The sequence below is a fragment of the Neltuma alba genome, unplaced genomic scaffold (genome assembly GCF_004799145.2).
Source record: "Neltuma alba isolate B1F8T4 unplaced genomic scaffold, ASM479914v2 tig00006538_pilon, whole genome shotgun sequence".
NCBI lineage: Eukaryota > Viridiplantae > Streptophyta > Magnoliopsida > Fabales > Fabaceae > Neltuma > Neltuma alba.
In genome coordinates, this window is record NW_021634492.1 from 113,176 (window position 1) to 136,139 (window position 22,964).

Genomic DNA, 22,964 nt, shown 5'->3' on the forward strand with positions numbered 1-22,964 from the left:
ATTGTTACATGATTTGGTTATATTGAATTGCTATCATTGTTGCTCTGTTTTGGTTTTGCTTCATACACTTTAGAATTACAAGTTATGGTAAAAAACTGAAAATGTAAATAATTTCACATTTTTTTAAAAAAGTCACTATATTCGTTTGTTCTGACCAAAACAAACGAATATAGTGCCACAGATTCATCTATTTACATATTCATCTATTAGAAATAGACGTCTCATTTGTTCACGTCTCCTTTAAACAAACAAAAAAGGCCTCTAGAGCAAATGAAAATAGGCTTTTTTGTAGTAGTGGTGGCATGTAATTCATACAGTACGTGTGTGCTATAAAACCACAAATGGGAAGCCGGTGGATCTCTACTACATTGTCGTACGTGCAAGTCTTAGGAAGGTCCAATCATTTTATTGATATCCTTTTATTTTGACAATATGACATAGCCATACATCAGCATCTACTATCTTATTAACAGATACATCCTGTGGTCATATTAGATGCAATATAATGAAGTTATCTTAGGAAACCAGTTGTTTCTTATTAAAGTGACATGTGGATCAAAGGAATATAACCTAAAATATACACGCCTATGGTGGTGTCTCCGACATGTCTACTGTTTAATTTCATAAGTATAAACACTATGTATATGGAAAAGGAAAAGAGAGACATGATGCCCATATGGTCATGGCAGAACACCCGGTATAGCAAAAGGGAGAGAAAGAGGAAAAGTAAGAGCCTTGGTGGTGAATTCATGAAGTGTGATGGTAGATGTTTGGTTTCATATCCACCAATGATGAATTAATATATATTTTATTGATAACAAATGCATTATAGTAGGAGAGGGGGAGTAGTTTTTTTCCCCCTTCAAAAGAAGGGGAAATTAGAGGGAAGAACCTAGAGAGAATAATAGTTATTGAAGATGATATTAAAAAGCGTAATTACTAAAAAGGACTAAATACTAAAATATAAATTTGAAAATATTAAATTGTCCTTAACTAAATCTCCTGTCTTTTCTCTCTGACCACTCGTTTTCAATTTTAAATTCAAATTCTTAATTCAATTTAATGATTAAATCTTCAATTCCTTGCATCAGCGCCTCTCTCTCCATCCATTCCATCCCTCTACCATGGTTTGAGTCCTTAAGATCACTAATAATGTCAGTGGTACTGTATAAGCTTCATGACCAACTAATGCAGCAGCTCCAATTGCATTTGGATAATATATTAGGTTTGAGACTCCTCAACTTGATGTGATTGATAATATATATAGAGACAACAATTGTGCTTTCAATCAATTTTTTAAATTCTATCCTGAAAAGGGTTCTCTCTTACTTCTATGATCTCTTTTTTCTAATGTATTTACACTATATCAGAGCTTGAATCCTAACGATTTATGATTCGTAAGTTTAAGAGACTTTCCCAAAGGAGAATATTAATTTTTTTCTAGTGATATATGGGATAATTATTTTTTTTTTTTTTGCCAACATGGGATAGTTACATATGTAGATTAATTTTCCCTAAAGGAGAACTTTTTTTGAAATGAATTTTATGGATTCAAAATGGTTTTTTAACCCTCAAACTCAGATGATAGTTTATATATTTGAAAGGAATTTTTTATTGTGTAAAATTTCATTTTTGAATTTTTTTAATAAAACTTAAAATTATTTATTAAACAAACAGTAAAATTTCTCTGCATCAGTGAATTTCTCTAAAGTAACTAGCATTATTCACTTTATGGGATATATGGGTGCATAATTCAATTATTATTATACTTAATTATTGTTGAAGGAGAATAATGATTAGGAGTAATTTAGGAAAAATGATAAATGTAGAAAATATATCATATATTTAAAACCAAAACCAGCACTCTAATTAGATTTTTTATTAAGAACTTGAGGAGTAACTGTTTTATTCTTAGTGTAATTATTCTTACACATATATAGGATCATGAGAGTAGTTCCATATTTCCCATCTTATTAACTAAAAGTCCTATCAAGCTAAGTATTTGCTTCTTCTCCCTCATGAGGATGGTATGCAATTTGATCACTATACACCACAATAGGGCTCCTTACTTGGAAAGTGCCATCATCCCAAATCAAAGAGGCAGAGAGTATATCCACATTGATTTTTCCCTCCACGGTAAGTTTGTATGACTTTTTCTGCCCCAAAGATGTGAAGCGAAGAACTCTAGGCTTTACTTGAATAGTTAACAAGGCAGGGGCAATGATCTTAGCTTCGTATTTGGATTTAGAGAATCCAACATTAGTCACAGTCCTATGAAAGGAACGTAGGAAGAACGCCAATGACATATTAACTTGGAGGGCAAAGGATGGAAGATTCAAGTCCCCACCATGCTTTTCTTTATCAAATTCTGCACAACTACTTCTGTGATTCGAAGTAATGGATCGAAGTTTTTTATCGTCATAATGAGATTGGCGACACAGGAACTTCACATAATCAATTTCCTTAGCATCATAAACTAAGCCAGGATTCAGTGCCTTCACGGGGTTGATTTGCCCAGCTCCATATGCAAATTCTGCGTCCGGATTCATCGCAGCACTCAAAGGAGTAGCTACAGAATTACACAGCAATTATCAAAATTCATCATAAACACTTTGATACAGGACGAAGAAGGCAAAAGGAGGAAAAGAGAAAAACAAAAGAGAAAGAGAATGTGGGGACAAAAAGCAAGAAACAACTGAAAAAATTAGATCAACAAAGGAGAAGAGAAAAGTCGGCGGAGGGAGAAACTCGGTATACAATATTATATAAGGAGTGTTTAGATATTTTTAGAAGTACTTTTTAAAAGCACCTTTTAGTAAATTAAGACAAACTTCTTTACATATTTATTTCGTATACTGTAAAATTACTTCTAAAACCATTATTTGATTTCTATCTCCAAACACCTTTTAGAGGAAACTCAATATGAAATATTATTTCATTCATAGACATCTACAAAAACTAAAATATTTTGAGCACTATTTATAACCTAGAGGGGGTTTTGAAAACATCATACTCAATTAAAAAAATAATTTCACAAAAATTGAGATAAAAATCTTTTTATATATTTATCTCAAACACTGTAAAATTATTTCTAAAAAACTAATCCAAATGTCCCCTCAACTCTAACTCCAAAGAACTGAGTAGAGAAATTTACGTGCTAGAGCTAAATGCAAATAATAATTAAGAAAACAATAAAATCAACATTAAAATCAAATATTCCCTGACTATTACCAGTTGTCATAAGAGCAGACTTGATTGCAGAAGGTGACCACTTAGGATGGAATGTTTTAACATAAACAGCGGCGGCAGTAACATGAGGGCAGGCCATGGAAGTGCCAGAAATGATATTAAAATGTCTGTTTCTATTGTCACCTTTCACATCTGAGATGGGAGCTAGGGAAGACCATGCTGCTAAAATGTCCACTCCTGGAGCACTTATGTCCGGCTATAATGATTAAAGAAAAATTATATAACACAAAATGATTCAACCATCAATTCATCCTTGCTATAATTAAACAAAAATTAACATGCAAGTGCCTATAATTTCACCCCAATTTTAATTAATGAAGTTCTTATGGTTTTTTTTTATTGGATCCTTATAATTTTCTTAATTATAAAGATCCAATAAAACCAAAATCAAAATCAACTAGATTGCATATTATATATAGATGCAAGAAGAAGATTATGAAAATAATAATATTTTTATTTTTATGTTAATAATAAAAAAATTTTATTCCATCATTTTTTAAAAACCTCTTTTTATTTTGTGACAATTTACATGTCGTTTGGTCAACATTCATGCCAATCCTAATTGACAAGTTATAAGCATAGGATCTGACATCTATAATTAGGAAAACTATAAAGATCCAGTTGAAAAAAAAAAAGCTACACGGAATTAATTAAAAATCAGGCAAAACTATAAGCATTGACGAATTAATTTACCCTATAATTAATAAACCTTCAAAAGCAGAGGTTCTTTGTAAGACAAGATAATGACACCTTGAGGATGTCAGGATTGACGGGATTAGGACCTCTGGATGAGAAGGATGCCGCATATGGAGCGGATAAGTCCTTTTCAGTGTAACTCCTTGATATAGTTGCCGTTAGATTCCTGATAATGACATGTACCATGTAGCGTATCAAAATATATTATTACAAAAAAAAATGAGTAATATAATTTAGTGACGAAATTTCCAAATTCTATCACATAAAAGATTGTCACTGATTGATTAGCGACAAAATTTTATTGCTAAACTGCTTTATCTAAGAAATTTCGTCATTAATTTGCTGTTTTTGTATGGTACAATATGCGCGAGAGGTGAAAACAAACGTACACAACACTTGCAATTAAAGGCCTTTGAGGTTGAGAATTTTATACCTGGTGGATTTCATGTAGGAGTATATACGTTTACCATCTTCTAAACTAATGTCAATTGCAGGAAGAGCATGTAAAACAGCATCATCCTTAGGAGATGGGCTTGCTTTTACAACACCAGCGGCTTTAAATGCAACCCCATTATCTGCGAATTGATAATCACACATAACAATCTTTTCTTTCACGAATTCTCTGTCCAAAGAGCCTGGGAAGCAGTACCTGCGACACCATATCACATTATTAATAGATAGTCCTATTTAATTAGCAAAATAAAATACTACGTGCCATCTTAAATATAAAATCTAGTTTCTAGACTAGATCTTATATTTAAAACCGAAGATAGTATTACAAAATCAAATATGTACCTAGAAACAGATGAATTAAATCCATCTCGGACATTGGGAGCGTCAAAAGCATAAATCAATGGATATTGTTTATCCTTGAGGTCAAACGCATTAATGGAGATTCCCTAAAATTATAAAATGAAGAGATGAGAGCATATAATTAGGGAGTTGAAGTTGCCCTAGTAGTGCAAAACTACATTTTCATAGTAGTTAAAAAGACCTTTTTACACCGGTTCTCCAACCGAGAACTAATACAGATACTGTCGGTGTAGAAACCGGTGTAGAAAAAGCTAATTCTTACACTGATCACTGCTAATCAGCATAGAAAAGGTTTAACAAAAAAAAAAAAGTGTTCACATCTAAAAGTTTGCTTTTTTAATCATAACGATTATGATTGAATACTACTTACGTCAAAAACCAAGCCATTGCCTAATTGAAGTTTGGTATAGAACTTTCTGTCTATAGTGGCAGCAGCCACAGAAATCAACCAAGGAGCTAAGGTGCTCATTGTGTAAGTCTCAGGACCATCGTTACCAGCAGAATTAGAGGTTAATATGCCTCTTGCCATGGCATGAAAAGCTCCAATTGCAGTTTCATCTTCAAAATACTCAGCAGGGTTCCCTCCTCCCACAGAAAGGGAAATAATGTCAACACCATCAGAAATTGCTTCATCAAATGCTGCCAATATGTCTGCGGTATAGCATCTATTACCCCTCTTGCTCCAACACACCTTGTACACCGCAATTCGTGCTGACGGAACGCCACCTCTCGCCGTGCCGGAACCCAAGCCTAGTAGACTGGCTGATCTAACTGCGTTTCCAGCAACTGTTGATGCAGTGTGTGTACCGTGGCCACATATATCAATTGGACTTTTTTGTCATCTTTATCAAACTCCTCTGCAATGTTAAAATACTTCGCTCCTATTATTTTTCTGCGTACATATGCATGTATAAAATAAGAAGAGTGTGAGCCTTCATCCAATATTATGCTACTTATCTATACATAATATATGTGCATTAGTGGGAAGATACTGAAAACGGGATTGGTTATATAAATTGGTAGAAGCAGTAGTTCAAATAGGGCTTTAATTATGGTTGAACTAAGGCGAGCTCAATCATGATTAAATAATATAATATAATTAAAATATACTCCTCCGGTACTTAATATATAATCTAATTGTTGAGTTGATTTTAGTAATAAATATAAGACCTATTTTTTATATTTATCAGTTTTTTCTAAATTATCCCAATGAATACTCCCTCAATAATCAAGTAAAAAAGAGGGAGGGGATATTAAAAAAAATGATTATGGTGTTTTAGAAAAAAACATATCATATTTCTTATAATTAACAAACTTACCTAACTTCTTTAATCTAATCAAATTAGTTAAATAGATCTTGTATTAAGGACCGGAGGAATACTTATATGGAACCAAGAGTATTATTTAAATGAAAGAGACGTTAATCCACAAATAAATGAAAAAGTTCACGGATAAACCACACACAATTCAACAAAACAGAGCTAGTAAATAAAAACTATGACAAACTTTTACTTTTGTAAATATTAAAAAAATACTTAAAACAACATCGCTTCATGCTCAAGAAGATGACAAGAAAAAATATAAAATCCAATTCGATTGATCTGTCCAAATCTCTTGACCGAACCAATTAAGATATTGGCTCACACCAGTTCATTGGATTGGATTTTAATGCCATGGTGAAGAGATTATGAGGAGAGATATTAACTTATTGCAAGTGAAGTTGTGGCATGAGCCCTTCCATTTGGCAGGTGGAGGACCATATCCTTTGTCACTGAAGCTTTCAGATTTTGGCCAAATTCCTGAATCAAGGACGCCCACAATTACGTCGCTCTCCAAATCACTTCTTTTCACTTTTTGGGAAAGACCAACGAAATCCCACGACCTTGTTGTATGGATTTTGTTCCTTCTATTCGGGAAAACAGACACTACATTTTCCATTCCTGAGACCAAACATAAAGTAAATGTTTAACAACAAAAGTTAGCTTTCTAAACTTCAATTTATTTTATGATTGATCATTTCAAGTTATTAGTCTTTGTACCAGCCATTGTTTTGGCTTCTTCATCAGTTAACTTCATGACAAATCCATTGAAGCTCTTCCAATAGCTGTGCAGTACTGATTCCGGTGCAAAATCGCTGCAAGACCAGTCAGATAATTCCCATTCATTTTAAAAAGATTAGTCTTATAGTTATAATGATGATATAGGCTAGTTCTTTCTAGCCAGCTTAAAATTGAAAAAGTTTACCCTTTTTGAACTGACATTAATTTAATGGGAAATTACAATCAGGTCCTAAGAAAATAATTTAATTATTCTGAAGTCTCAATGACAAGTGAGTGAGATAAACCAATTGTCATTTTCCACAATAAGACTTGTCATTGCATATTCTTTAGTTGTCAATAGACTTTAGGGTAATTTAATCTCTTCTTGGGACTTAATTGCAATTTCTCTTAATTTGATTCATGTCTACAACAGAACACTTTACTATGAATCATTATTTAACATAATTTCCTAAATGTATACTCCTTGCTGTCCTAAAAGAGCAAGTTACTAGGTTTGTTTTGATTCTAAATGTAATATCTCAATTGTTTTATAATTTTTTTTCAAACTATCCCTCTTGCCCATACATATCAAAAGAACATTTTCCATCAAACTGATGCAAATGAATGAAGGAGATATTTTAAGAAAATTAAACACATTTTTTTAATAAATAACTAACTTAACTAATCTTTTTAACCTCTGTCAATTAGCTATCTGATTCCTACACTTAGGATTGGTAATTAATTAACCATAAGGACGAGATGGAGTAGAACATATATACAAGAACAGAAGCTTCAGGTTGCAACCTGCCGAGGACGTTTTGAGCCATGGTGGCGTGTAGCAAAGGCAAGGACGAGGGGTTGATGCCCTTTGGATGATGACCCAAGTACACGATATATGTCTGCATAATAAATAAGATGCAAGGAATAACAAATTCAATTGTTATATATAGAAGCCATAAAGTTGGAAAAAAATTCATCAATTAATAACAAAGGTGTGGAAAACAGAGTGATCTAATAGAGAGATATAGAGAGAGAGAGAGAGAGAGAGAGAGAGAGGAGATTAAATGATGTTTATATATGTATGAGAGGGAACTTGTAAATGAAGAGTATGGTGGGTTTCTTGCCTTTCGATCTGGTTTAGAATAAGAGTGTTCAATGAGAACGGAGAAGAGAAGGAGAAGGAGGAATAGGCGGAGGAGAAAAGAGAGCAACATGTTTATAATTTGCTCTTGGAGATATTGATAATGTTCCAAGTCATCCTTATATATAAGCCAGTCCACTGGCCACGACTATGCTCCTTTTTGTCACTATGGTAACAACCATTCATCAAAATTAAACAAATAAAAGACCGAATTATTCTTCATTAATTGTTATTATTATTATAAATCCAATCTAAGTACGTACTTTGATCAAAATATCAAGATATTTTCATTCATAATTGACACAAAGTTGTCAACACATATATAGCTGATATCATGAGGAGTGGAATGTTAGAGTATGTGACGTGGGGTAAGTAGGAATAGTATTTACCGCTGGGAAAAAGTAGAAAAGGACCATGCGTGCCATCATTAATTATTACTACATCTAATCTTTAATATAAAAGCTAATTAACTAATTTGAGTAAATTAAAAAATTAGTTAAATTATTTATTTATAATAAATAGGTGTTGCTTTTCCTAAAATACTCTTGCTAATCATACATATTAACTAGAATTATGATTTAATAAAACTTTTAACATGTGTAACTACTATAAGAACTACCTTTTGAAAAAAAAATGAATAAATATAAGAGATAAAGTGGATTGAGACATTATATTTAGAACCAAATTAAATATTAAACTAGCTTATATATTAAGAATCTGACAACAATATTACAAACATATGAGGTTGAGACTAATTCCACTTTGATTTTTTTCCTTCCTTTAATTTCCTTTGCCTTTTTTTCCCCCTTTGTCTTATAGTCAGTCTCATGTCACTTCAAATAGCTTGTTCTGCCCCTCAACACACGCTTTTTTCTCCACTCTCGCTTTTATCATGCACCATTTTCTTTTGCTTTTCCATTTTTCCCAAGGAAAGTTTAGTTAAAGCTACTTTTGTTTCATTAATAATAATGTCTTGACATTGATGATTCCTTTAGACAAATGAAACTATATTGGATTGAAAAAAAGCTAATGCTTTGTTTCACAATTTTATATTATCATAATTATTTCTAGAAAATTTATTAACAATATACATAGAAAAAAGCTCATAGATATTTGTTTGGAAAATTGATTGTTCATTGGTATCTGGAATATGGAAAAGGCATGAGATTAAGAAAACATATAACACTGAATTGAGGTATTATTAGGTAACTGCTTCTCTAAATAGACATCTATGGGCAATTTTCCCTAAACTAAACTTAGTTCAATTTAATATATAAAAATAAATTTATTTGTTGTTATAGATTATTATTACTTATTCTATATTCATTTAGACAAGTACTATTTCAATGAATAATGCCTTGCCATAGGCAAGAGTGGGTTTTATATTTTCATAAAAATTTAATAATAAGTCAATTAAGATCAATGATCTATGATGTTTAAAAGTGCAACTTTAAGAATACATTTTGCGTTTGTTGAGAATCGATCATTATATTGCTTCTTTGGCCAACCAAGGAAACCCTTTAATAGAATTCAGATGGAGATCTCTTGTTTTATATCATTAACAACCATATATTTCTCTACAAAAATAAAATACCCAAATGTGATCATTCCAATTTTTATACTTATATTTTTAATTTAATCAAATAATTGTTCAATTTATACTACTTTTGTCATGTTTTGAATTAATAAAAAAAATTTAGATTTCATATTGATAACTTCAATGTCATAAATTTGAAATATAAATTATCATTAGATATTTTTACTTGAACTATCATTTTATAAATCGAAAATCCCTAACATTTTTTTTTTATTCAGTGGAACATCTCGTCTGGTGTTCTCAATTTTTTTTTCACTTATTAATTACATCATGATATGTCAAGTGTTCTCTAGCTTCCATTCGAAACTTAAAGAGAAATCAACAATTAATAGCAACGTTCGTTTTCATCGTTCTCCATCATCTTCTTCATTTCTCCGTTATGGTTTCAGCACTGCAGATTTGCGCGTAGTTAACGCTTAATACGACTTGATGGTTAAAAAGAAACAGTTAAATATGATGAGATATAATTAGAACAAAATAAACCATTACTTGATGGTTATTATATATACGAACTGTTAAGTAAGTTAAGTAAATACTTGACAGTTGTAGAGTAAATTGTCAAGTAATTTTTTTCATTTTAATTTTTTTTAAAAAAATTGTATAATAAGATATATTTTAAGATTGTCGTAAAGGAATGGTTAGGTGATTAGTTAATGTAACTGGAAGAATTATAATCAGGTTTCATGTAAGGGATTTAATTATCTTAAAGTCCATTGACAAGTAATAGTAAGCAATGACAAGTTTCAAAGTAAGAAATAACACTAGGTTCAAACTAATCACTTGTCATTGAGACTTTTTGGTAATTAAATTTCTTCCTTAACATCTCTTAGTAATTCTCCCAACATAGTTGACCGCTCTGTTTGAAGAAATCGTCAAGCATAGTACACTTAGTTTGACATTTACTTCAATTTAATCATGAGTGGACTTTTGAAAACCTCTATTAGCAGCCTCCATCTCCATTTAGATATTTACTTCAGACTTCAAATCCTCTGTCATACTTTCAAGTAGCCATTCATAACACTGTCATTTCCAACTATCGATGACAAATTTATTCTAGTCAAAAAAAATATTGAAAAAAAAAAGGCATTAGGTCCGGGAAATACTTGTTTTTACATCGTCGACGTCCCTGAAATTTTTCCAAATTATTTGACGTCCAGTGTTTATAAGTCTGTAGTAATAATCATTATGTATAAGGGTATTTTGAAAGTGAATCATAGCATCCTATATGAGCACTTGTTTTGGCAGACGCAGACATGCTTTGTGGTTTTTGCATTATTTAGAAGGATTTTCTTAGTATTAATTACTGAGTACTCAAATAATTTGCAGTGCAATTTTATCCTTAAAATATTTTCATGCCGCAAAACATGCCTGTGTCTACCAAAGGAATGGTCATGGGACGCTGTAATAATCCACTTTCAAAACATTGTGCCCAGGGGAGCAGGGAATGTGGACTTAAATATCTGATAGCATTAATTAATTTGCACTCTGTCTCATAAGAAAATATTTATTATAGTTTTGTAAGAAAAGTGGCTTAATAATATTTTTGTTGATATTTTAATAAATAAATAATCCTCCCTTGATCTTAAAATAATCTGCATGTAATTAATTTTTATAATTTCAATTACAAAACTTTATAAGGAAATATAAAGATAGCCGGTGACGACTCGTTGTCATTGGGATTCCATCATTATGATGAAGACTGGCGATATTAAGTAACACAGTTAAGTGGGGAACATGATCATTTCATATGAGTTTACGCTTTTAACATGACAAAAAAATGTAAATTAAATACATGTCAAATACAAAATTACTATAATATAGTATTATTATTTGTTCAATGAAATATATTAATCTTACATTTACTTTCCATTCTTCCTCTAATTTTTAGCCCCGTTTATGAACTCCTTTTTTTTTTTAAAAAAAGATTAAGTTAAAGAAATATAAAAATTATGCAATTAGTCATTTTTTCTGCAGTTAACGCAATTATTAGAGCTTGAAATATTGGTTTTTTTCCCCCATGGAAGTATGTGAATAAGAAAACGTGGAACGATCAAATTGAAACACAAGTTCTTGTCGGAATATTATCACGATGAGCATATAATTGAATATTGTCGGGTGATTGGATCCCTCTGAGATAATAATATCGTGAACAGTATAAATATCTATCTTCACAAAAATAATCTATGATCAATCCTTAATACCCCCTTTAGTCATCATTAATATAAGAAATAAATAATTAATTTGTGAATATTAAAAAAGTTAGTTAATAAAAGATTCAGTTGATGACGTATTTGAGAAGATTAAGAAAATTACAAAATTACAAAATTATAGTATATGTTATATGATTTCTCTAAAATATTTATATGTATTATTAAATTATGCATCAATTTATAAGTGAGACAAATTAGTTTAAAAAAACGATAAATATAAATATTTTAAAATAATTTATTAACTTTCTGAATTTTTTTAAATTAGTCAATTGGATTTTATATTAAGGACAATACCAAAGATAGTAATAAATAATTGTTATTTTTTCTATAAAATATTATTATTAATCATATGCGTTGAGACCACCTATTAATGGAAACCCAATCACCATAAGACTACTTTGAGGCAAAATGGATATATATCAGAAACAAAATAGATTAGGTTTTATATTTAAAATCAAGTTGAACTCCAACTAACTGATAATAAGAACACAGGGTCAATATCCGATTAAACAATAATAACGAATGCTGATGATAAATGTTTTGTCACAAAAAAGAAAAACTTAATTTAAGATGCAAACAACTGGAAAAATTGATCTCTGTCATTAGGGAGTAAACAAATGGCTCCAATTTCGTATTTTGTTGTAAAGATAACTCATTAGTGTATTTGTAAGTGGATTTTAGGATGTAAGGCTACTTCTCATGGCTCTAATGAGACTTCAGATTTTAACTCTATGTTTGGTACAAAGAAATTGGATGGAAGAAATTTTTTTAATAAAGTTGATTTAAAAAATTTAAAAAGTAAGGTTAAAAGCTTTTAATTAATTTTTTTATTTTACATCTTTTCTTTATTAAAATTTTATAACCCTATATCTCAAATTTTTTAAATTGAGCTTGTTAAAATTTTTTCTCATCCTCTTTCCTCCGTTTCCCTTGTACCAAAAGGATCCTAAATCAAGAAAACTTTTGAATACATAACACATTAAACAATAGATTACTACCTTATTAAGTGTATGTAAGTAAAAGATTTTCACTAATATTTTCCAGTTTAGATTAACAAGTCTTTAAATTATATCATATCATTACCAAAAAAAAAAAAGGAATTAGTCATGGAATTCTTTCATTAGAGCATGTCATTAATCCATTGCTCATTAATTCATTGCTAATTCTGTGGAGAAAAAAATTATGATAGAAAATTGCTGTTAAAAAATGTTTTGCGAAAATTGTTTTCATGACTAACTCTAAGAATAATTTAAAGTATTGGATACACCCTGGGCGTACTTTTATCTCAAAATTAATTAGAGTTAAACTTTATCACTTTACCAAAAACATGACATTTATACAATAAAATACCAAATGTATCGTTGGACACAATTAGGCCCAATTAGGCCCATTAGCCCAATAAAATACAAAAAAGCCCAACATAAGATATGTATAAATATATATATTTATTGGGAAATTTCAGCAGTAAATACTGGTTTATCCACAGTAACTCCCTCTTAGCTCCCAAAATCGATTTTTGTAACATTATAATTTGATCTGTTTGTATTAGCTTTTTAAAAATAATTTTATAGGATTTGATATAAGTGTGTGAAAGAAGTTTTGTATTGACTTGCTTAAAAATACTTTTTAAGTGCTTTTTGAAATTTCTTCACATTTTGTAGTGCTTGACCATACAACATTGGTTTCTCATGTTCTAAAATCGATTTTGTGCTCATAACTGACATTTCCTCATTCCGACTTTAATTAGATCATTTTCATGGTACTTGACTTCTATGTCTTCTCCATTCGTTGTCATCCTTTTCTTTAAACGACGGCGTTTGATCAGTGAAACAAAATCTGGACCATTTGTTTAAAATTGCATAGACGGTGATAAAAGGCAACTAATTTCAACGACGCCATTTTAAATATTCCATCTAGTCTGTCGAAGCTCTCACTCAATCTCAGCCATCCGTATAGTTTATTATTAATTTTTAAATTTTTGACCTCTACTCTTTGGCGCGCAGTGTCCCTTGCTTCCTCCGACAACGGGGGAGAACGGAGCAACTGGTGGGATAACATTTCAGGGAAGAGGAATAGAAAGGGAGGGTTTGTGACACTGGATATCCAAGATTGATGAGTAAAATAATGATCTTTTATCAAATACCCAGAATTACTTAGTTTTTACATTTATGCTTTGTTATAATCTAACTTGATAATCTTTAAGGTTCATGATAGTAGATATTGTTTTTTTGTTGTATGTAATTTCCTATTGTATTGTATAAATAACGTGTTTTTTATTAGTTTGTTCAGTATGTGTGTGCGGTCTCTTTGTAAGGGAGAATTTTTCACTTTTAATAATCCAATGTTAGTTTCGGTTAGCTTTAGGGGAACCCCAGGACTACAGATCATTGGATTGGAGGGTGTTTGGATGAAATCAAACCATGGTTTGGAGAATAACTTCTGGAGAATAGATTCTGAGAAGAATAGATTTTGTGAAGAATAGATTTTGTGAAAAAGTGATTCTGAGAAGTGAAAATGTTTGGATAGTTATTATCAGAAGCACTTTTTATAAGTACAAATTACTAAAAAGGACATAAGTTAATATGATAATTACATAAAATACAGATTTTATAATATATTTTAATTTGAAGGAACAAAATTGTTAATAATATATTTTTTTACCAACATAATTAATAGTATATAAGAAAATATAATTAATAAATAATTAACATGTGTATATATATTTATAAAATATAAGATTAAAAATGTTTTTGGAAAAAATAAATATTTTTTACCAACAGAAAAATATTATTTTATTTTAAAGATTATAAATATGAAATACCATGATATTTTTTGACAAAATTAAATAAGCACAAAACAATTTATTACTTATTATAGTAATTATCTTTTCCTCTTTATGATTCTTTCAGGCTCGCTCTCTTGCTGCATTTGAACAAGTGAAGGTAGACCATTCCTCTGCGCCAGCAACACAAGCCAGTCAAGGGGCATTTTTTGTCCAAATAATTTCTGACAACCCAGCAACGAAAACTTTAGCACCAGAAGCAAGATAATTTTGCTTTTCACAGAACCATGGTTTTAGAGGTTAAAACCATGGTTTCACCTGAAACCTTGGTTTCAAAATATTGGAGGTTGTTTAGATAGCATTTTATCCAAACCATGGTTTTGCTTCCCAAACCATGGTTTTGGAAGTCATCCAAACAGGGCCAAGAGTATTACTACCCTTCTTCGGCAAGCTGATACTATTTAGTCTTTTGTAGTTTGGTTTCCAATTCATGAAAAAAGAATTAAGGTTAGTTTAGGCTAGGTTGCTCTGTTTGGTGTGTATGTGTGTGTTGTAGCATATAGTTTTATTTGTCTTCATGTATATGTCTCTATTTCTCATGAGAAAAATGTATATTCTCCATTTGTATATATATGCCTACCGGCTTTGAGATCAGAATTTTTGTGCTTTCATTATTGGAGGTATGAGTTTTTATTCATATTGGGTATATAATTTTCAATTTTGCAGGAGGCTTATGCCATGGACATAAATTTGGTTCCTACACCTGATCTTGAATTTAACAATATAGAAGAATCATGAGTGTTTTGGAGGGCATACAGTAAAAGAATTGGCTTTAGTGTTTGAAAACAGAGTTTTAACAAGAGTAAAAAAAATAAGTCAAAATATTCCTCTTATCTATATGTTTGTCATAAAGAAGGGGTGAAAAAACCAAACATTTGAGATGCGAAAACTAGGAAGTCCAGAGATGAGATAAGAACAGGTTGCAAAGTTAGAATAAAAATTAAACAAGTGAATGGAAAATACAAAATAAATGAAGTTTTCCTAGATCATAATCATCCTCTTCAACCTCCTGAAACTGTTCACCTGTTTGCATCATATCAAGGATTAACACCAACTCAGTGTGCTGAATTGGAAAATGTTGAAAGAACTGAGATTAGTAAAAAAAATCAGTGTTCAATTTGCAAAGCAAATATGTAGGAGGTCAAAGCAATTTGGGATTTACAAGAGGTGATGTAAAGAATTATGTTAATTCAAGAAGGCAACGAGCCATGATATACGGTGAAGATGGATGTATGTTTCAATATTTGAGTGACAATTAGCAGAAAATCCATCTTTCATTCATGCTCACCAAATGGACTCAGATGAGAAAGTGACAAATGTATTTTAGGTTGATGCACTCATATTGGTCGACTATGCTTGCTTTGGAAAAATTATTTCACTTGATGCTACTTATTGCACAAATCGTGACCATAAACTTCTCACAATTTTCTCTAGTTTCAACCATTACAAAGGAAGGGTGATATTTGAAGTGGTATTGTTGCATGATGAGACCGTTAAAAGTTTTAAATGGCTCTTTGAGAGTTTTTTGTGTGTACATAAAAATACAAGGCTCCTCATTGATTTTACTGATTAAGACATTGCTATGTCACGAGCATTACAAGAAGTGATGCCAAATGGGAAGCATGCTTTGTCCACTTGGCACATCTCAAATAATGCAATGAAGCACTTTCCAAACTCCATGGTTAATGATTTTAACCAATACATGTATCATTATTAGGAGAAGTTGAGTTTGAAGAATCTTGGCATGCATTATTATCAAAACAAGATATGGAAGAAAACTCATGGTTAATGTCCATGTACCAAATAAAAGAGAAATGGACAGCATGTTATATGAAGAACTCAAGAATACTTGGCATGACAAACATAAAAATAAGAGAAAGTATAAATGCATCTGTCAAATGTTGCACCCATGCTAAATTGGATATCAATCAGTTCTTCCAACAATTTGAACAAGTTCTGGAGGAGAAGTGCTATAATAAATTGAAATGTGATTTTGAGGTACTTGACAAGGTACCAAGGTTGATTTTGCAGAGTTCAAGTATGCTTCGTCAACTCTCTAATGTTTATACTCAACTTATTTTTGAGTTGTTCTAACACCAATGTGATCTGCGCAATGCTATGTGTATAAAAAAGAGGATAGAAAGAAAAATCACACTGGATGAGGATAACACCCACCGTGTCACATTATGTGATTACCATGGATGGTAGTAAATGGGAGTATAATTTGACATTTGATACTTTAACAAAGACAATTACTTGTAGTTGTAAAAAGTTTGAAAGAGTGGGCATGTTATGTTGTCATGTATTGAGGGTATTAAATGAATGTGATGTCAAATTACTCCCTAAGAAATATACAGTAAAGAGGTGGATAAGAGAAGCATGACATGGTGTAGTGTATGATATCAAGGGAAAAGGGATTGATGTTGATCTTAAACTACAAAAAGCAAATCGATACAAACAATTATGCCCCTTGCTTCTTAAATTAGCTAGTGATGCATCAGAAAGTTCGGAGACATTTTCACTTGTTCATGAAACTAATTTGAAATTGAGTAAGAAAGTGACTCAGCTTCATATAAAATATCTATGAGCTAATAGTAAAAGAGATGAGAATAGTATAGAAAATCATGAGGGCATGAGTGGTAGTGATAAAGTTGTTGGCTTTAAAAAGAGATATGGTAAAAAGATAAGTAAACGAATAAAAAGTTGTATTGAAGCCAGTTCAAGCACAAGAACTAAAACCTCTAAAAAGATTCATTAAACTTCATGAGTATACTTTTAATCAATTTATTTCTTTTCAAAGAAGCTTATTAAATATTTATTGTTTCTTGCAAAATGTGGTAATGGGCCAGCACAATAAACTTGAGAAATCTACCTTATTAATTCAAGTAGAACATGTTCCTTCACACTTAATGTGAATGCCAACACAAACTTCACAGATATATTTTTGATCAATTTAATTTTGTTACAAATGCTGGGCAATATATTTATTATTTATTTCCAAATATATTTTAGGAAACTTATAAACAATTTCAAAAACTTGAGACATCAATTCAAGACAACTTAGTAATATGACTTTTACAATGAGTTTTACAAATTTCTTAATGGTATGTCATATGTGTTGGATAGCATCCTCAGTTGCTCTATTTATACAGGACATGTATATATTAAAACATTAGTTTTATTTTTGAACTGTAGGCACCACTTGACTATGACATCACATCGCTTGAAGCATTATATTTTTGTCAAACATATAACTTCAGTAAGCATAAGCTATAATAATAATGGAAGAAAACAATTTAGTCATTACTATTGAAATTTGAAATTTTTTACATACAATTGTCTCGTCTCAAGATAGTGGACAATTTCAAGATTCCCTTTATATATTCATATATTAATACTACAAAGTTACATTGTGTTACAAATATAAGTTCAATGATTGACTTGGATCCTCTTGCATTCTCCATTTCACCTTATTTTGTCTAGCTTTTTTGTACAGCTTATGACTTCTATTAGCTTGCTCTCTTTTTTAAGTCAAGCAAGCTCATCATTTTGTTCTTCTAGGCTTTTCTCTCTTTTGGCTAAGCAAGCTGATTGTTTTGTTCTTGAAGCAAGCTCATGTCTCCTCTATTAATAGAGTTTCAGTTGCCTCTATTTTTTAGTCAACATTACTCATTATTTGTGTAATTTGTTATAAAACAAAGTCAATAAGCAGTCACATAGCAATTTCAACCTTATTTTCTTTCTCTCATTTGTCTTTTCAAATAAATTTTTTTAAAAAGGAAGAAGTTCAAAGGAGAAAGGACCAAATCAGAAAGCCAACATATATTTCCCAAGTAGAACTTGAGTCACAAATAGGAGATAATTTAACATGTAAATGGTAGGAATGGAACAAGTCGAAGCAATAACACCAGCCAAAGCCACTAGTAATTTTTATGTTATTTGTCACCTACACATAAAAAGATTCAAGAATTTTAGAACATTATGTAAATTCATATAGATTGATATTAGATTGAGTAATGAATTCTATAAACAACTGGATTTGTCAATTATCATCCAACAATGATTAAACTAATATCTACTATGTTCAAAAAGTAGTTGATAAATTTCTATCAAATTAGATATCATATAGGCATGTTGCCCAAAATAAATAACACGACATAGCTACATAAGCATTATTTGATTTTGTAACTTTCTTGTTTCTTCTATATCAACATCTATTTAGATAACATTATTAAATAAGCTTTAAGAATAAATAAAAAGAAAACTAAGAATTATAGATACTAAAATACAATACAATTGCAAATAAGCAATACTTTTCCTTTGACGGCTACAAATTGTCAAACTTATGAGTATTGGATATTAAAACTACACAGAAAATAATGGAATTGATGGATAAGAGATATAGTGGCAGCAACCAGAGAGCAGAAGCTTTACAAATTTAGATGCCAAATATTGCAAGATTGGACGAATTCCAAGTTGTAGCCAACATAATTTGTCCTTGAATTGAGTGACTGCAATGTCAAGCCATGGCTTCAGATTACCACTGCTACATAAATAACCTCATATGCATTATTAAAGAAAGCAAGAAGGATGATCATTAATAATATGTCTCATATTGATAGTCCAAGAAAAAAAAGAAAGGAGGATGCATGGATAATTAAAACTTCCAAACTACTATCTAAACAAGTACATTAGCAGTAAAAAAGAGATCAATAATAAATTATTTGGAATCAAAGAAATGCTCAGTAACTGAAACTACCTAAGCAAGAAGAAATCACAAAAAAGAACATATAACTAGCATAATAATATGCAGAAAGAGAAGAAAACAAACAAGATATCTAATAGTGCTATGAACCAAGCAACCTTGCTCAAAAAGAGACTCATAAGCCATGGTCTGTTTTACCCTATTCAATTCATGAGAGAGAAAGATCAATATCAGACTAATAGGATATGAAAAGAAATAATTATGATTTTATTATATTTTCAGAATATTTGAATTATCTATGACATTTAGATTATTTAGATTTCTTATTATTTTATTATTTTATTATTAGGATTAGTTGTTGTTGTCGTTATTTTTAGTTTTATTATTATTTTATTATAAGTAACTTTAAGGTTCCCATTAGATGGCAGACTGGTTATTGAATGAGATTGTAATTATCATTTTCTCTCGATTGGTTTCCTCTCCTCTGTTGTCTATTTTCCCTTTTCTGCTCTTTCTGATCTCTTCCCTTCCCTTTTTTTCTTCCTTTTTTACATCAATTTGGCATCAGAGCCTAGTTTCCATCTCCTTCTTTGTGCTTAGAGTATGTTTTTCTAGCCAAATATGCCTTTTCTCAACTTCTCTCACAATCTGACTCTCAACCTTCTGTTTAGCCACTTTCTCAATACTAAAATGCCTTAAAACTAACCCAGTCTTACTTGCCTTGAACAACATGGATGACCACCAATGTTTCACTACCAACGGTTTTCTCACCTACATCTATGCACCGTCACGGTTCTGGAACATCCAGAATTAGGTTTTCACAAAAATTACACTTTATGACCCAGGGTATTGGGACCTAGTCTTGTGAACATTTCACTTACGACCCCATTCAACCATTGTTCAATTTTGGATCTCCTAGCAGTCAAAGATAAGCATCAGAATAATATTGGAGTATTTTTAACATACAAGTTACTATTTTTGCTTCGATCTATTATCTCTACTATTTTAAGGATATTATTTGCTTATCTGTTTACTCATTTTATAATTTAGCAAAAAAAAAAAAGAAAAGGAAAAAAATCGAAAAAATGGAGGAAACAAAGAGTAGAACAAAAGAGAACTTATGATGCTGTTGATTTGTGAATATGAGCTGTAAAGAAAGCATGTATATAGAGGGCTGATATGAGTATGACGCACTATTTCGGTACTGATAAGGTTTTAGAGATAATGAGTATCAATACCATTACTTAGATTGTGGTCAATATGAATATGCTAATCATAAAAATATAAGTATGCTAATCATGCTTATGAGAGTTATGAGAATGTCATGCAATGACAACTTGATTACAAGGTGCGAATAAAACAACTTGAAGCTAAACTTGACTGCTGGAAGCTTATGCACTCGATAAGTTTGAAAAATGAGTTAATGAAGGAATTGATAAGCTTATAAAATTTATCAGTAATTCAGAGAATTAAGTGGAAAATGCTCTCTAAGGAACCAAAACAATAGAGATCAAAGCTCCTTCATTAAACATGAAAGAAGATATTGTGAAGCCAAGTGAAGTGGTGCCCACAACTCATGCAACGGCCATCCATAGTACTCAACAGCCACCACTAAACATGTCTACGATTCAATTGAGTGAGACCCCTGATTTTATTACTGTTAATGGCAAAATTTCTTCAAACGCTGATCAGGTTGTTCAGTTAGCACAAGTGCAAGTAGTTTCTTCTCAGATTGTGGCCAACAAGATTCAATTTCATTGTTCTATAGTGCCATCTCGTTTGAAAGCTGCACCTTCTAAGATTGTCTCATTGCTAAACAAATCACTCCAACAGTATCTTGTATGTTAGAAAGGTTTTATAGATACTACCCAAGATCCAGTTGCTCACTATTGCCAATGGTTCCTCTTTTGGTACCTCGCTCGTTCGAAGAGATTCCCAAATCAAAGTACTGTGCCGAGCTCTTCACCTCTACCTCCTTGTAAGATTTGTGCATCAATTTTAACTCGTCGGGAGCCGAATTCTTCAAGCAAGGGAGAAATGATGGGATATGGAAAGAAATAATTATGATTTTATTATATTTCTAGAATATTTGAATTATCTAGGATATTTAGATTATTTAGTTTTTTAGGATTTATTTAGATTTCTTAAGATTTTATTATTTTATTATTAGGATTAGTTGTTGTCGTTGTTATTATTTTTAGTTTTATTATTATTTTAGTATAAGTAATGTTAGGTTTCTCATTAGACGGCAAACTTGATTCTTGAATGAGATTGCAATTATCATTTTCTCTCAGCTGGCTTCCTCTTCTTCCTTGTTTATTTTTCCTTCTCTGCTCTTTCTGATATCTTCCCTTTCCCTTTTCTCTTCCTGTTTTACATCACAGACCATATCCTCTTCCTCTTCAATCGATGAGAGACAGAGGGTATATTCTTGCTCTTCAATCGGCGATAGAGGAAGATGCTTGAAAAAATAGGAGCTTTGGACTTACGTCAATTGGTCAATGAAGTCCAAATGGTGGATTCTGCAAAATGAAGAGCAAACTCGATGCCGAAAAAGTTGGGATTTTCGGACTTACTCCATTCGATCAATGAAATCCAATCGGTGGGACGGTGGGCTCTGTAAAACGAAGAGCAAACTCCCTCAAGAACTCCTTCAAAATCAACGGCTTCGATTAAAAACATATGTGTGGCTGCGATTTTATTTCAAGCATTGAAAACAGCGTCGTTTGGAAGAAAGGAAAGGCTGCGAATGGAAAATATCAAGAGAGAAGCAGGTCCATTCTTATGACACTTATACATAAGCATGCACGCCAATTTCGGGGACGTTCTATTATTTAAGTTGAAATATTATTTTCCTTGGTTTTTATTTTTATTAAATACACATGATTATGATAATAAGTTCAGCAAAAAGTTTACACGTGCATCAATAATAATGCTTACCTCTTCTATATTGTAACATCTGCATCAACAAAAATGCATTTACACATTTTTTTTTTTTTACCAGCAGCATTTACACATATTTATTTCGAACATCTCCTATATATGAAATATTGAAGTATGACTCTCTCATCTTGAGAAACTAATAATGATTTAATATTTATTTACATACTCTTAAATTAGTTTAGGAATAAATTATGTAATAAGACCTGATCTACTCACCAATTTATTTTTATTTTATATAACAAAAATGAAATACTCTTTTATCTGTATTTTAGAATGGAACAACTATTTATTGGATAGTCGTATATTAGTTGTTAAAATAAAGTTGATGTTAGAATAAATTTCTTTTTTTCTTTTTTTGTCGTAGACATGATATCCTTCCTTATTTGTATAAACTTATTAAGGGATAAGGTTTTGTATTATATAGAAATTAGTTGATTGATTGTTCTTGTAAGAATAATGTTCAATTTTTAAAGAGATGTATGCTGAATATTCATACAAGATTCATCGACGAATATTATAATGTCACTCGATAGTATACCAACAAAGTAGATCATGCTTTGTTACGTTGCCATGTGACAATTGGATTTTGAATTTGGTTCAATGTATATGGATTTGACTATATTGTAATTGTGTTTTTGGTTTGATTGTTGACATACTGATATTGATTAATTATAATGCAAGGAAATTGCTTGAAAAGCAATCCCTATAATAAAAAATTGGTACGTACAC

General features: G+C 31.0%; 1 pseudogene; it reads right to left on the reverse strand.

The window, feature by feature from the left end:
* Positions 1-1,824: 1,824 nt before the first annotated feature.
* LOC114750594 (cucumisin-like) lies at positions 1,825-7,692 on the reverse strand (annotated as a pseudogene).
* Positions 7,693-22,964: the final 15,272 nt, after the last annotated feature.